The sequence below is a fragment of the Calliphora vicina genome, chromosome 3, assembly GCF_958450345.1.
Source record: "Calliphora vicina chromosome 3, idCalVici1.1, whole genome shotgun sequence".
Classification (NCBI taxonomy): domain Eukaryota; kingdom Metazoa; phylum Arthropoda; class Insecta; order Diptera; family Calliphoridae; genus Calliphora; species Calliphora vicina.
The window spans coordinates 95,937,335-95,952,407 of NC_088782.1; the positions used below are offsets into that span (position 1 = coordinate 95,937,335).

General features: G+C 31.4%; 1 protein-coding gene across 3 annotated transcripts in view; it reads right to left on the minus strand.

Annotated features, from left to right (window-relative positions):
- The window catches only part of Mob2 (MOB kinase activator 2), a 156,832-nt gene that overhangs the window by 22,644 nt on the left and 119,115 nt on the right, over positions 1-15,073 (minus strand). The window lies entirely within an intron of this gene.

The following is a 15,073-nucleotide window of genomic DNA, read 5'->3' on the forward strand; positions in this document are numbered from 1 at the left end:
TTTTCCCTATTTATTGAATATTTGGTGAAGTGTCCATTCTATTGTCAACCACTGTACATTCTGGTTCTGAATAATTATGCATTTCTTTAAGATTTAACTAAGTCGGTCTTCTTTAATATTTATATAGTATTTAAAATTTACGGGAATACCCAGAAATGGAAAAATTGTTTTTCATATTTATCGCAAATGAAAAAAGTCCGGGAAATTAGGAATAAATTTGACTTTAATTGTAGCTAGCTTTTGGTGACCATAAAACACATTACAGCGATTTCATTCTTTGTGAACACTGGGTGTCGTAATATTGACAACACTTATAATGAACGGGCAAAAGAGGCAAAAATTATTAAATACGGAAGAAGAAAAAAAAGTAAATAAATAAATAAATATACATATATATAAAAAAACAACAACAACAATAAGAACTAAAAAACTAAAAACCATTATAATCAAACTAGGTAATATGGTGTTGTATATAAAAAAAATACATATAGACAAAAAAAAAAAACTAAACGGAGAAAGACAATTTAAATGAAATAAAAAGAAAGAAAAAAATACACTGAAATTGTATAGTTTAAAGAACATGAAGAAGAGAAAAGGCAAGATAAAAAGCTTTTCGTTTCAAGAACAAATATTGCAATATACAACGAACCTAATAATAATTCAATAAATATGATCTTTTAAATGATCAAAGTCAATAAATATAAATACATTCATATAATAAACAAACTCTGGATACTCTTTGTATCTCAACGTTAAACAACAACAACGACAACAGCACAGAGGTGGGAGTGAGTAATGGAAGTGAAGTGGTTTTAGAATTTCAAAACAAAAAGGCTAAAGGTTGCACTTAGAGAAATAAAAAAAGCACTCATTTATAAGAAATTTAAAATTGTGTAATTCTTGTTTAAAAAAACAGAAATTAAAGAACAACATAATAGTATTTATTTTAATACAATAAAGTTCTTAGAATTAATAAATATTTTCTTTTTGGGGAAATCAAATGTTTTTTTATTTTTGGTTTAAAAAAGATGGATCAAAACGTTACATATTAAAATTAGAATGATTGCAGCAACAAATAAATGAAATTTTCGCACACACTTTGACAGCTTTTCAAATATAAAAAGAAAATTTAAATTTTATTCTAATAAAAAAAACACACACACACACGCGTTATTAAGACGTTCTTTTAAAAGTTTTTTTAATTCCAAATTTATTATTTATTTTAAGAATTTTATTAAATGACTAGGTAAATTTATGTTATTTCATTTAAACAAAATACAGGAAAAACGTTGACATTTTCTGGTGTTTTTTTTTTCTTCTTTATTTGCTTTCTTGTCAAGAGCTGACTCGATTTTTGTTATTTTTTTCTATTTAAATTTTAGTTTCTTTTAGTTTTTTTTTTGTTTGTGCTGTCGTCTCTTGGGTACTTCGCGTGCCGTTCAACTAAAAATCATATTTATTGTGGCGCATAGAAAGGTTGAGTCAGTTGAACAGTGTTGTATTGGGTAGATAGAGTAGAGTGTTGTATATAATCGTAGTGTTGAGTAGTTTAGTGTTGGTTTGTTGGGTTGGTTTGGTTGGTTGGTTGGCTGACTGGCGGGCTCGATGGCTTTGCCTTTGCCTTTGCCGATTATTTTATCATGATGATGATGATTGTTTCCTCAAGAACTTTTTGTTGTTGCAATTGTTGTCAAAAGAGCAACAACTAAACGTGTACATTATTATTTTATTTATTTATTCTTTTTATTATTTCTACAATACATTTATCGCTGTTGACGTAGTCGTGTTGTTGGTTTTTTGAGAGCTTTTTTTTTAATAATTCTGTAGCGTTTGTAATACACGGCGTTGTAAAAACAACAACAACAGTGGGAATATTAATTTTGTTTAAAACAATAATTATTTATTTTTTGCATTCTCTGCTAAAAATACATAATAAATACAATAATATTGCAATAACAACAATTTGCTTTTGTGAGAATTTTATAATGCATTTAACAAATGACGCGTTCATTTGTTTAATTAAAAATTTAAAGGAACAAATCTTTAAATGTTTTGCAAATATACCAAATACTTTTAAACAGTCATGGACGTAATACATAGAAAACAATTGTCGTCAAAAATTAGATCCCCAGCAACAACATGCAGTTACTAAACAACTTACTTTTCAATGACTACTTCATACCATCTGCATTACTAGGAAGTAGTTTGGTAATGTCTGCCCATATATAAATACTTGTTAATGAAATTCGAGTAATAACATTTTTGTTAATTCAAAACTACTAAACATTTAGAAGCTCGAGCTTTTCTGAGCCCCCAATGGCGAATAAACTTCAACTCAACCCAGGATCCGGTCGTATCACTGAAATATCCATTAGGATACCACCGCGTCCCCCCTTTGACGAAATAATCAGCTGGATTTGACCTCGTGGCAACCTAGAGGGCTAATTCTCGCATTCGTATACGAGAAAAAACATATTCGAACATTTGAGTTTTTTATCTTTGGAGTTCGTTTATGCGATGTCGAATAAAATGTATATTCAACATCTCTATAACGAGATTTTATTCGTAAGCTAAGGAGCATTCGAAATTTATTTCGATTATGAAAGCGCAATTGAACCGTACTAAATTAACTATTTCGTGCAACAAAGTCCGGTTGGACCACTGGTCCTTATTCGTTATAGCAAAAGCTTTAGCCTGCCCTCAGGTACCCTGATATAAGGTATATTCTCAGAACTTATTGTATATTGGCCAGTAGGTTTCTGGATCATTGGAAAGACAGTGTAAGGGATTTACTCCTAGACAACGAAATACCACCATATCAAGGCGACATAGGTTAGTTTCGGCTTAATAATAACCAGGTTCTAGACATATTGTACTACCAAGGAGCAGTGGGCAGGCATAAACTGTCAGTGTAGGACTAATGAATATTCCAGCTTAGGGATTTGTCAAGAATAATCCTAATATATTGTACAACATCAGAGATCTATTGTCGATCCGTCCAAAGGTGGCTTGATAAGTCTCAGAGATCGGCATCTTGTAAATGACACAACTATAGTCTTGATTGGGTTAATTGACAGTATTTCTTTACACGCACCATTTGAAGGTTAGATCCTGAATCTGCTGCATCCTTGCCGATATCGTTAAATCCGATGACAGATATGACCAGATCTTCACCGTAACCATATGTTCCCCACAGACAATCGATAATCAGGGTCCACAATAGAAGCGATAATGTGCCACATTGTGGACAGCATATGTTCATACATATGGTTTCCGATATTCCACTTCTGTCAAACTTAATGACCCTGGATGTCAGCATCTCCAGCGTCCAATTCCTAATCTCTAGCGTCTAGGATTCAAACACCGTAACATGATGCATAGCAATTACCGTTAATGTGACAGACTGGTAGTCTAATTGGAAGCATTGAATTGAACCGACTAATAAGTTTCCCCAAATTTACTTCAATGAATTTAAGTAAATTGAGCGATCGTTAAGATCAACCAAAAATATCAATATATTGTATAGTGTGAACAGTTAGCCCAGTATCTAGTTTAACACGATCTGAATTGACGCAATTGAATATTTGTATAAGTGAATGTAGGTGCATATATTTGTATGTGTAAATATTTTTTATACACCTTTTTATTTAAAATATCTGTCTAAATGCAACAGCTGTTTTTAATCTCAATTTTTTTTTCGGTTGTTTTGCAAAAAAGTGTATTTTTTTTTTGCACATTATCTGCCCAAAGTACATATTTGTTGTTGTTGTTGTGCCGACGAGCACTTTTAAATTGAACATTATTTTACTTTTGTTGTTTTTGTTCTAATTGCCAAGTTCAATATAAAGAAAGAACAAGACAAAAAAAAAACACAATTAATAAATTATGAATTGCAACAACAAGGCAATTTATTAGAAATTGTTGTTTCAATAAATTATTGTTAAAATTAATTTTAAATAAACAGCAATAGTCTGACTGATTTTATTCATTAAATATTCTTATTTGCAAATTGGCAAGATTTAAAATCTTATTTTTTTTTAATATTTTCAAAGTTTCTATTTATTTTGTACGATTAAACACAAAGTGTGTAAATAATCTGTTGAAAATAGCTAAGATAAATATATATTTTTAAGAAATCATTTAATAAATATTCATGATATTATTAAACACTGATGGTGTTTATGAAGATTATTATTTTACTCGTATTAATTTAATGTTATTTGTTTAATAATTTGTTTAAATAAAATAATTGATATTAAGAGAGGAAGATTTTTTAACAGGTCATCGATATGTTGGCTTATTAATTTAATTATTAACAAATTACATTTTTTGAAATGATTAATTACAATGAATAAATTAAAATTATTAGGTTCCATGATACATACGAGTATAAAGAAATAAATGTTCTTGCAAAAAGATTTATTGAATAAAAAGGAATTTTAAATTGCAAGTGAAATATTTCCATTGAGGTGCCATTACTAATTTCTATTGAATCTCAATATACCCAGCAGAAACTTTTCAATGAATACTGCATTACATAGAAGTAGTTTAGAATATTTTACTCATAAGTAGTTCTCTTTCTGATAAACTTCGTTTGAATATTTACTACATATTTTCCGAAGTACAGTCCTTTAATTATCAAAACAAATCATTAAATCCTTAATCCGACTGTGTTGCTGATGATCTGGCGAAAAAATGCGGCATGATGTCTGAGACATAGTCTTCCTATGAGGGATTCCGTTATCTAATTGCAAGCAGCAAATTAGTAATTTTTTCTATGAGGTGAATCCACCTGTACGATTACTAGAATGATATGGCCCCGACTAAACCGAAGACGGACAACATATCTTCTTGGCCTGACACGCTCACAATTAAGCAATGTAGTGGCGGTGATAACCGGACACTGAACTTTTGGCAACCATGCGAGGAGACTTTGCCTGCCCTTTAATAACTTCTGTAGAAATTGTCAAAATGAAGAGGAGTATGACACCATTTATCATCTTCTTTGTTATTGCCTAGGCATTAGGAGATTTACGCAACAGATTTCTGGCACATCGTTCCTTAAATAGTCTTTCTGAGCTATCGAACATGAAGATAGAATGCATCAATGCCTTCATTAGGAATAGCACCAATGACTGGTGCAAATATTCTCCTCACTTCTCCTCTTCTGACTACCTTCCCCTTCTCTTTTCATCTCTATCTGGCCATCTTCTATTTCTATTTTCAGGTTACACAAAGGGATCTAATGTTTGGACCCAAGTGAGCTGCTCTCATTCCTGTTTCTACCAAGCGGCTGCCTGTCAACCTAACCTACCTAATCCGACGAAGACCGAAATGGTACTTTATACCAGGAAATACAAAATGCCAGTTCTCAGGCCTATTCGATTGGATAGTATTAAACTGAATGATATTACTTTAGTTTTAGACTCTAAACTCTCGTGGAAATGTAAACCTCTGAACCTTTCACACTTGCAGGAAGATATTTGGAAAAGATGAGGGGTTTCATAACCGTTGGATGTACTCAGCGAGTGCTGGGCGATTCTTTCCCATCACGTACTTGTGTGGTAGAGGTTGCTGGATACCAAACCCCAATTCTATACAATTTGCAGGTATTCTCTTGTCTGACGATTTTTGACATACCACGCCTTGATATTTCCATTAGATACACTTCTGCTGGACATGACACAATTCTACAAAGCATGATCAGTACAATCTGGGGGCAGAAATCAGATTATGTGGTACCCAGAGATCTTTTAAAATGAGAATGGTGACCAGAGAAATTGTGCAGTATTAACCTACCCTGATGGTTCAAAGACTAAATCGTACACTGGCTCGTGAATTTATTCTGTGTTGTAACAAATCCACTGTTGTCCAAAGTTCTTTTCTGGAAAAAAAATTCGGTTGATACAGTTGCCACTGTCTTGACAATATTTTGTGGAGTGAGACTCTTGTCGTTCCGGAACGTAGATTCAATTGTTGTGGGAACGTGGAGAACTAGAGTCGTCGTCAATTGGAGAATCTCTACTGGGTTTTACAATTTCCTTGTCGTGTCGTGCTTAGATGGGTCCTGAGCTTGGGAATGACAATACCTACGAATGTGCCTGAGCTATACTTGTTGAACACCCAGAACGGGAAAGGATCCATTGGCTCTTGGTAGGGATACACTGACTTATAGGTACAATAACTGGGTAATGTATGATTGGACTAACGTCGGAACATATGTTTTACTCACATGATAACAAACCACTTTAAATTCGCCTAAAGTTAACCTAATTAATGATAATCTAAAATAAATCACATTAATTTGCAATAGTTTCACAAAATGTCTCTGTTATGACTGTGCATTTTAACTAATTGAAAATTTGTAAAAAATCTTAGAAAATTATGTTGAGCCACAGACTGTTAAATAATTAAAAAAATTAACATCCTCATTATTAAATCATTAGTCTCGGCTCGAAAACTTTTCAATTTATAATATTTATTTTTAATTCTTTTTTTTAGTAATATTTTTTGATATTTCATTGTTTCCATTTCAGCCATAATAAGCTCACATTTTGTTGTTAACAAATTTAGTATGATTTTTTCGTTAGAAGACAAAGTTAGAAAAGATTTCCAAAAACTAACAAAAAGAAAAACTAAAAAACTACAAATTATGTTTAACACCTTAGAAACTATAGCAGCAACAAGCAAGTTTAGTTGCAATAAATTACTGTTATTAGGTCTAATAATAAACATTTCACCTTTGAGTCATGAGTTGGAACAGCAAAGTCAAGCTACAACACTACCACCACCATCATCGTCATCATCATCATCAGCAACACAAAGCTCATCATCAGCAGATTATCTGATAGTAAAGGTGAAACACTTTGACATACATTTCTCTTCTATTACTTTTTAAGACATTTTCTTATTTTACTACATCATTTCTCATTTTGTCTGTGCTTTTACTTTCGTTTACTACTAACATATGTTTTGTGTGTTTCTTTTTAGCGTGATTTTGAGTTAATTTTTGAAAATTTCACTTGTTTACTCAATGACAAGTGGGTGGCCGATAACAAGCTGAAACATTCAACATTAGCGGCAGATCGTCTGCAAAATATGGAAAAACTTTCTTGCAGTCTAACGAAAAATGCCAAAAGACGTTATCTACAAATGGAAATGTCATTTAAACGTCAAGTTAATCAATTTAATTTCAATATTTTAATCATTTTACAACGTCCACGCCAATTGCGTGAACCACAATTCGTCTTGATGAACCTAACCTCTATAAATGGTTGTGACATATTGGCTTTGAAAAATCAAGTGACTTTGATGCATTGGGCTCGTAATGCTTTGCAGCATTATAGTAATTTTCCTCAAAAGTGTCCATTCAAAGCACATAGCTCGTATTATATACGTAATTTTAAATGGGACATGGAACAAATGCCATCGTTTTTTGTGGAGGCTCCGATAATAATCGAGTTTGCTTATGTATTTGATAATTCGACTAAAGTTGTGGGTTTAATAGAGGCGAAATTGGAATTGAAGTCGAATAAAAAGTTTTCAGTAATGTAATGTGGATGTGAGTATTTCAAGATAACAATAAATAAAATGTGAGAAAATCAATGTTTTCAAGGCTTAATTAGTTGAAATTAAAATTGAATATCCTAATCTGCTTAATGTTGGGTTTAAGTTAAACGGCGTTTAAAAGATCAAGGGATTAACTAATGTCAAGGAATTTATATGAGCAAGGTTATAAAATAGTTTCAAAAGCAAAAGGAAATGTGCTTTCTCAAACTAAATTCTACGAGACCTCGAATCATTAGAAATTTGTTTATTTTTATGATGGTTACAACCTCTACTGATATTAGAATTGTAAATATGCACCTAACAATAACAATAGTAAGCTAAACGACGAGAAGCTAAATTCACAAATCGAAGTCTATTCCACGAATCTAGCACAACTGCTCCTTGCGATCACTCCCCCTTCTGTTGATATTAGTGCTCAATAGTCTATGAGGCCATGATCTCCAAGAAGAAATTTGTTATTGAAAACTACAAGAATGGAACCAATATTTCCACGAGAAGTGTAAAGTCGCCGCCAAAGCTAAAAAAAACTAACATATATGACCACATGCAAACAATGTTGGAGCGATATCCAAAAGAAGTGGAATGACGACAATGCGAGGAAATAGAGAACTACGAAAACAGAAGCGACACCAGAAAATTCTAACATGAAAAATGGAATCTGGTGGCAGGCCAGTATGCTAAGGATTTGGAAGCGACATTTCTTCAACTTATTAGAGACAGAAGATCCCGATGAAGAAAGCAAACCACAACCAATCATTGACGAAAGTGTTGAATGTCCAAAACCTAATCTAAATGAGGTTAATGCGGCTTAAAATTAACAAGGTGCCGATGTAATACCGTATATGTAGCTGTATAAGACCGGAGATCAGTTGAGGAATTACATGCATCAGTTAGTCTGCACAATCTGGAAGAACTAATGCATGCATTCACATCTGCGTTCTATTACTCTAACTACTGCAGAATTTGTCTCTAATTCATCGAAGAATGAAGACAATACTCCATGAAATTATTCAACCTGCGGAAAAATACCCGTTTTGCCAACTACCGCGGAATAGCATTTTATCCATCGGATATAAGACCAACGAAAAACAAATCGATACATACGATAGATTCTAAAGCGAATTATTCATTCCGAATCATTCACTTCTAAAAGAGTTAACCGTTCCCTCGACAATTGGATCTAAGCTACGAGTTTCACTCGGCCAAAGATTGTCAACTCCGTAATACCTGTATTAACCCACATTTTTTTCCACAGGAAAAAACTTTGGATTACAGTGGAACTGTTACAACAACAAGAGATCTTAAACAGGTTGACAGCTTATTGTGTAATTTTAATGGAGACAGTTTTCGAAAAAGCTAAAGTTAATAAAGCTGGCACTGTTAACAACAAAGGATATGAATCCTCTCGTAATAGGACGATATCGTCAGAAGGATAGACAAAGTGTTACTGAAGCTTTTTCAGGAATTGAGAAGAAGGAATCGGCGAAAACGGGTTTGATGGTGAATGAGGACAATACGAAATATTGCTTGAAACTGACCGGCAAACGTACCGAAGAGAGCAAGGAGAAATAGTTAAGGCTAGCAGTTGATAGTATGAGTAAGTGGACGGACTTAGAATCGATATCAATTGAAATAATGAATGTAGATTCAACATTGGTCTAAGCTAACAATTCAAAAATAGAGACCTCCTCTCTCGACAAACTAAAATAACATTGTACAACACAATTATTCAGCTTGTCCTTCTTTATAGCTTTGAAACACGTATACTGGCGAAAATTGATGAAACCGTGCTCGGTGTATTCGAAAGAATGATCTTCCGCAATATTGGGGGCTAGGACATGTCAGTCTCATAAACCAGAACATTTTAGCGGGAAGTGGAAATACCAAAAAGAAGAATATATGAATATCCCTGCCATTGAACTGGAGAAAGCAGGCCAATTTTAGTATCGACTGCTGAAAACAACGTGGGGCTCCAAGCTTAATTCCAGGGCATTAGTGCCACTCCAACACTTTGCATGAACAACAGTCAATATGGAATGAAATATGCCGGAATAGGACAACTAGTTAGGAAACTGAGAGGCAAAAACCTAAGACTGTTGTTAAAAACCTAATTCATGAAAATCATACTCAAACTGCGTTGAAATATATATTTCTTCAATAATCTAGACGATTGATATGCAATTTCTTCCTGTATATACTCTTTTAGGGCTATTAAGGATGTGACTACTCGAAATTTCAATAAAATCAGAAGAATTTTCGGTTAAATGAAAATTATAAAAACTAGAATTATGGCAACCAGGAAAATTAGTTTCCAATTATAATTATTTTTAAATTTTTCAGTTAATACAAATATGACATTTTTTTCAATATACGAATTCATTTTTAAACCAATTTTTTGCACTTTTTAGCGTGTTTTGAGGTAATAAACGTCACGTTTTAGTCATTAATAGTTGACATTGTTGCTAGTAAATTGTAAATTGGCTTAATTGTTTGAAATTTTTTAAATTTCATGCCAAACTCTTTCAATAACCCAAATTTTCTAAACATGCTAACTAACAGGACAACATTAACACACATCAAAAGTCTAAAAAAATATATTTGTAATTTTGCCAAAAAGAAAATATCGTTTGTGGAAATCAGGGCCACTATTGTTGATTGATATTCGTATTACAAAAAAAAAACCTTGTTAAAATTATGATTTTCTATGAAGCAAGTCCTTGACTCAGACACTAGAGTTTGTGTGAAACCGTTAAGTAACTAAATTTTTTTGATGAGTGTATAATTTCATTTGAATTTTGAAATTTTTGATTTGTTGTTTTTCTTTTTATTTATTGTATAATTTTTTGTTTTACTATAATCATACGATTTGTTTAATTTTACTTTAGCCATGACTCATAGAGAGGCGACCCCTTTTTCCATGCTGAGTTACATACTACGTGCTTTATTTTTATTTCTTTGGCTTTGTGCAAATAAATCTATAATATTTGTGTTTAATTCTTTAAGCATTTTGTAAACAAACTGACTGTTGGTCTTTCGGACTGTACGTCTGTCTGTCCGTATGCATATTGAGTTGCCAATTTGCAAGCATAATTTTTCGTAAAGAAAAAAGGGAATAACTTACAATAAATGCTGCAGTTTTCATTTCATTTCAGTTGTGTTTTTTTGTTTGTTTGTTTTTGTTTGGGGTTTTAATATAGTGAATCATTTTAGTTTTATTAATTTTATAATTTATTTAGTTTTTGATTTTTTCCACGATTCTTAATAAATTTGTGTTAATTCATCAGTTTTTCGTTAGTAGAATTCCCAAGAATTTCATAACAAAGTTTTGCAAAATTTTGAAATTATAAGGAATTTAAAGAATATACAGTTTATAATTTATAGTGGTGTCATTAATTTTTATGCTGAAGAAAATATATTTTACAAAATTACGTCTTCAATATTGAATGTTGTTTAAATAGCCAATATTTAATAAAATTAGGTACCTTCTCATTTGTGACCCTTTGTACTTAAATATTTGATTTTTTAAAATGTTTATTTTTTTTAATTAGATCAAAGTTGTTTGATACTGTAACAACTTGTCTCATATTCAATTAAATTTCGTTTCTTTATTTACTAATTACGAAAATACGAAAAAAAATATTCAAAAAGTTGTATTTTTCGATACATTTCGTCAAAGTTTCAATCAAATTGAGCTTTTTTACTGCTTTTAAATATCACATTTTGTGCTTATATTCTAAACTATCTTTGATCGTGTCTTTATTAGTCCTTAATTGTATTTGTTTGGAAACTTATTTTAAGAATTATCAGGCGTTTGTTTCATAGTCTCCAAAATTCCCATTTTCTCATATTATTTCTATCAAAATAATCATTACTTACTCAGTTTAAAATACAAAAGTACAAGTATAGGTATAAAATTCCATGGTACTTACCTAAAAAGAAAAAAAGAAAGAAAAATTAATATTATTGAAAAAATATGAGATTGTATTACAGAGACAGATATTAATGAGTTTGGATAGATATTAAGGGCTTAATTCAGAATTAGGCCCTAAAATATTTGTCAAAGTCTTCAATTTTAAAGTTCAAACAAGTGCATATTTTTGTTGTTCTTTGGATGATTTGTTTAGCAACATTTAGAGAACTCAAGATAAATGTATTTCCGGCTAAAAATCAAGAGTAATTCCTAGTAAATTTGTTAACTAAACCTTAAAACAAAAAGTAATATTTTTTAATAAATCACTTATTTCTTAATAATAAATTCAAAGAAATCATTATTTTATTAGCCCCCCCCCCAGAATTGCATTCCGAGAAAGTGGATTATTTCCGTATTTTGCTTCTTCAGAAAATATTTTCTTACGGATTGAAATCATTTTCAGTTTATGTATTTGTTTTAAATTCTTTGTTAAATAAATCTGTTGAAAACAGTGGTATCGTTTCTGAACGAAATCGAGCATTTCATCCTAGACTGTCTACCGTTACCGCTAAACCACCGTTATCCCTAAAATAACTTTTAATTTCCACTACCGTTAACTTTAAAATGCCGTTACCGAACGATATAATCACCCCTATCGTGAAGTGAAGAACATGTGAAATTTATCTTCCCATGAAATAACCATTTCCCTCGAAGGGAAAATTGCTATCGTGATCTTTCTCTTAACTTTTCATTCACAATAGTTGATTTTGTTCGTAACAGCTGTTTATTGTTTACAAAATTCCATATAATAATTTCACATGGGGAATTTTTTCACATGAACAAAGTTTATGAGCGTAAAATGGGAAAAGGCAACATATTTCATGTAAAATATTCACCCCTATCGCCAATTATATGTGAAATTTATGTTCCCATGAAATACTCATTTCCCTGGAACATAATTAGATTCCAGACATCATTAGAATCCAGACTAAACAAACCACAGATTTTGGAGGACCTAAAAGGGGTCGTTATAGATATTTATTGTATGAAACTGAGAAAGGGAAATACTCTGAAATAAGCTCAGTTGCACATATTTCTTCTCCGAACTGATAACACAATTTCGAACTATTTAAGAATCAGTTAAATTAAAAGGTTTCATAAAAGGAAATACCTTAATCTAGTGCAACTCTAAAAAAAGGGCTTAGTAACAGATAGCAAACTTCTGAGTTATTATTAAACCCTAAATTGGAGTTGCTGCTTTAAACTTAATGGAATTTCAGTATTTTCATATTTTGGTTTCATAAAAGGGTTCCTAAAAAGAGCTTAATGAAAAAATGCGAAGAGATCTACAAAAAAAAACTTTTGAGTTATTATAAAGTGCAAAAGTTTTTTTTGTAGATCCGAATTTTTCCAGAAATTTTTAGAAAACACTTCCCGGAAGAATTGCCTATGAAAAAGGTTTCAATTTTAATATTTTTTCTTTTTTTTTTTGCTTTTGAAATATCTATTCGTAGAAAAAACTAATTTAAAGTCAATATTATTTCATTTACAAAACCTTCAACACATTCTCAAAGGGAACTAAATTTACATTTATTTACAATAACAAATATTGTAATATATTTTTTTTGTTAATTTTTATTCCATTAGAAATGTCAATAACTTTGTAAAGAACTAAATAACTAAAAACTAAAAAAAAAACACTTTAAAAATACAACAATTTCAATTTAAAACAACGACAAGAATTTACTAAATGAATAAAGACATTTTATTTAGTTTCTTATATTTTTTATTTATTTATTGATTGAAATAAACTATTCATAGTTGCTTCAAGTATTGAAAGAACAGAAAACGCGAAGCAACAAAAAAAAAACAAATATGTAAACAACACAATTTATTAATGACAGTAAACATTTGATACTTGTATTTGCTAGGGGTGGCAGTGTTGCCAAATTTAAAGTTTAAGAAGAGTTTAACTAAACTTGAAGTTTTAGCAATACCATTTAACCCAGAAATTATCCATCCCATAAAGAAGAGACTAGCCAGCAGTTTTACAAGTACTCAATGTATCCATTATATATTTTGGATTGTTTGACACATGTGTGCTGTTGTTCAAAGAGAATTGGTTACTTTTTACATCCCAAGTAATCTAGCTTGAAGTCAATTGTCACTTAAGTGTCTCTATGTAATCTAGAGAGTAGTCACTATAAAAGTTTATTTTGTTGTGTACTTTTTTGTGAGTGATACGTGCAAACAGATTTTATACAAATTGTGTTGATATAGTTATTTTACCCACTAGAAAATGATATAAATAATCTTTTATTTACATGAAATCACTGACCTTGAAATCCTGTATATATGAAACTATATAAACTATCTGTGGTAATCTGGTTTGTTTACAAGCAAACGGTTTTAGGTTTAGTAGATGTCTTTTTAACTGACTATTAGAGGTCAATTTGCTTCCATTAAAAACTATTTATGTAGCTAATTAAGTAACTAGTTAGGTGGCTAGTAAAGTATCTGATTCTATGTAACCGTTATGAGAATGCAATGCGTTGTCGACTTCGGACCATCTATTAGACAGTGTATTTGTAATCTATGAATTAGCTCCCTGCTTAGGACTCGCACATGTTGCAATATCTAGTCAAGTACATAGCTATTTATGTAACTAGGTCAACCTAAATGATGGGTAAAATCACTAGTTCGGGACAGTCATCCATAACTGCTGGGTAATCATAAAAATCCAAATCAAGAAATTAATATATTTTGTTTAAGGGCCATGTGAACTTTATAGGAGATATCAAATCACTGCCAGTCAATCAGTTAAAAGTAAACCAGGTTTGAAGAAGTTCTGAAACAAACGTATTTTCATTTTATCGCTAGGTCTCCACGTAGCAATTTTTATTGCTAAACACAAGCAATAACATCGGCAGAACAACAGCACAGCGATTGCTTATTACTTTAGGTGGAGAAAACATTTGTCACAAATACAAAATTTTCAACGCGAGAAGTTCTATGAAAAACGGATGTGTATTTTTCGTATATTTTGTGCTGAATGATTTTTTTTCACAAATTTCTTTGTTTTTATACCCTTCACCTTCGTGAGAAGGGTATATATAAGTTTGTCATTCCGTTTGTAATTTCTACATTTTTCATTTCCGACCCTATAAAGTATATATATTCTGGATCCTTATAGATAGCGGAGTCGATTAAGCCATGTCCGTCTGTCTGTCTGTCCGTCTGTCTGTTGAAATCAATTTTCTGAAGGCCCCAGATATCTCCGGGATCCAAATCTTCAACAATTCTGTCAGACATACTTTCGAGAATTTTGCTATTTAAAATCAGCAAAATCCGTCCATAAATAACGGAGATATGAGCAAAAATCCGAGACAACCTCTGAAAATTTCATTGGATGTGCATGCTTTGCGTATTTTGTTTCTTTTGGCGTTGTTTTTTATACAACAAAAAGTTGGTTTGGTTGTGTGTTGGTTTTTTTTACAAAAAAGCAACAAATCGTAGGTTTGGATGTGCATGCTTTGCGTATTTTGTTTTTCTTTTGTGTTTTGTTTCTTTGGCGTTGTTGTTTTTTATACAATT